The sequence below is a fragment of the Anastrepha obliqua genome, unplaced genomic scaffold (genome assembly GCF_027943255.1).
Source record: "Anastrepha obliqua isolate idAnaObli1 unplaced genomic scaffold, idAnaObli1_1.0 ptg000183l, whole genome shotgun sequence".
Classification (NCBI taxonomy): domain Eukaryota; kingdom Metazoa; phylum Arthropoda; class Insecta; order Diptera; family Tephritidae; genus Anastrepha; species Anastrepha obliqua.
The window spans coordinates 42501-45000 of record NW_026562262.1 but is presented as its reverse complement, the minus strand read 5'-3'; the positions used below and the strand labels follow the sequence as shown (position 1 = coordinate 45000).

At 29.2% G+C, this 2500-nt stretch overlaps 1 non-coding gene and 1 pseudogene across 1 annotated transcript in view; both read left to right on the top strand.

Annotated features, from left to right (window-relative positions):
• Positions 1-263: 263 nt before the first annotated feature.
• On the top strand, positions 264-444 carry LOC129252374 (5.8S ribosomal RNA; annotated as a pseudogene).
• Positions 445-886: 442 nt separating this feature from the next.
• The window catches only part of LOC129252371 (large subunit ribosomal RNA), a 3987-nt gene continuing 2373 nt past the window's right edge, over positions 887-2500 (top strand). The window contains exon 1 of the ribosomal RNA XR_008583408.1: positions 887-2500. This exon is cut by the window's right edge and continues 2373 nt beyond it. This is a non-coding gene — a ribosomal RNA (large subunit ribosomal RNA).

The following is a 2500-nucleotide window of genomic DNA, read 5'->3' as shown; positions in this document are numbered from 1 at the left end:
GTATATATTTATTATATTATTATATATACATAAAATGATTAAAAAAATACAAAATAATTGAATCATAATAAATACCACCACTGTATTATTGTTGAACTAAGACATTCGCAACTTAATAAAAATGTTTAGAGTTAAATATATTTGATATATATTATTGAAAGAAAATCAATTTATATATTATTAATATTATTTAATTTTACTCTTTCAATTAATATATGCAAAAAAAAATTGACATTTGTTATAAATAAAAATAAATAAAAAAATACTCTAAGCGGTGGATCACTTGGCTCATGGGTCGATGAAGAACGCAGCAAACTGTGCGTCATCGTGTGAACTGCAGGACACATGAACATCGACATTTTGAACGCATATCGCAGTCCATGCTGTTATGTACATTAAATTCAATTTTAAAGTACTGCTTGGACTACATATGGTTGAGGGTTGTAAGACTATGCTAAATAAGTTGCTTATTCTTTTATAAAAATAATTGAATTTAAGCAAATGTGTATATTATTGGATTTTAAATAATTCATAATATTAATAGCAAAAAAAATAAAGATATATAATGAATTTTATTTATTATATATTCTTTAAAAAAAAAATCCTCTCAAATAAAATGAAATGATGAAAATATTGAATCTAAGTATTCTTTACAAAAAATTTTCATATTATTTATATATATATATAAAATAATAATTTATATATGTAATTAAAAGGAGGAATGTCTAGCATAAAAATTAAATTTTTTATTCTAGGATTGCCTCATTTTACATTATTATTATTTTTATATATTTACAATATATAAAAGGAGAAAAGAAAAATAGAGATGAAAAGATGATATAATTTTTTTATTAAATTGTGAGAAGATAAAAAAAGAATATTAAAACAACCTCAACTCATATGGGATTACCCCCTGAATTTAAGCATATTAATGAGGGGAGGAAAAGAAACTAACAAGGATTTTCTTAGTAGCGGCGAGCGAAAAGAAAATAGTTCAGCACTAAGTCACTTTGTCTATATGTCAAATGTGAGATGCAGTGTATGGAATATCTTAATATCTAGTATGAGAAATTAACGATTTAAGTCCTTCTTAAATGAGGCCATTTACCCATAGAGGGTGCCAGGCCCGTATAACGTTAATGATTACTAGAAAGATATTTCCAAAGAGTCGTGTTGCTTGATAGTGCAGCACTAAGTGGGTGGTAAACTCCATCTAAAACTAAATATAACCATGAGACCGATAGTAAACAAGTACCGTGAGGGAAAGTTGAAAAGAACTCTGAATAGAGAGTTAAATAGTACGTGAAACTGCTTAGAGGTTAAGCCCGATGAACCTGAATATCCATTATGAAAAATTCATCATTAAATAATTAAAAAAATAATGTGCATTTTTTTCATATAAGGACATTGTAATCTATTAACATAATAAAGTATTTATCAAAAGATCATTGGTGATATTAAGTTTATTTAAATTAATTTGCTTTTTAAGCATATTAACATAAAATAAATACTAATGATTTGATAAAGTGTTGATAGATTTTATTATATATAATGCTAAAATTCATTTTTTGAATTTTACAAAAAATTTAATATCTATGATATTAATATTTATTTGTATGCATTTATATGATTAACAATGCGAAAGATTCAGGATACCTTCGGGACCCGTCTTGAAACACGGACCAAGGAGTCTAACATATGTGCAAGTCATTGAGTTATATTAAACTTAATGGCATAATTAACTTAACTTAAATATAATGGGATTAATTTTTAGTCTATTTTTTAATAAATAGTCAATTAATTCAATCCCGGGGCGTTCCATATAGTTATGTATAATGATAATTTATTATTATTTATACCTCTAACTGGAGCGTACCTTGAGCATATATGCTGTGACCCGAAAGATGGTGAACTATACTTGATCAGGTTGAAGTCAGGGGAAACCCTGATGGAAGACCGAAACAGTTCTGACGTGCAAATCGATTGTCAGAATTGAGTATAGGGGCGAAAGACCAATCGAACCATCTAGTAGCTGGTTCCCTCCGAAGTTTCCCTCAGGATAGCTGGTGCATTTAAAAATTATATAAAATAATCTTATCTGGTAAAGCGAATGATTAGAGGCCTTAGGGTCGAAACGATTTTAACCTATTCTCAAACTTTAAATGGGTAAGAACCTCACCTTTCTTGATATGAAGGTTGAGGTTATGATATAATGTGCCCAGTGGGCCACTTTTGGTAAGCAGAACTGGCGCTGTGGGATGAACCAAACGTAATGTTACGGTGCCTAAATTAACAACTCATGCAGATACCATGAAAGGCGTTGGTTGCTTAAAACAGCAGGACGGTGGACATGGAAGTCGTAATCCGCTAAGGAGTGTGTAACAACTCACCTGCCGAAGCAACTAGCCCTTAAAATGGATGGCGCTTAAGTTGTATACCTATACATTACCGCTAAAGTAGATGATTTATAAAACAATTTCGATTGATTTATAAATTTTGA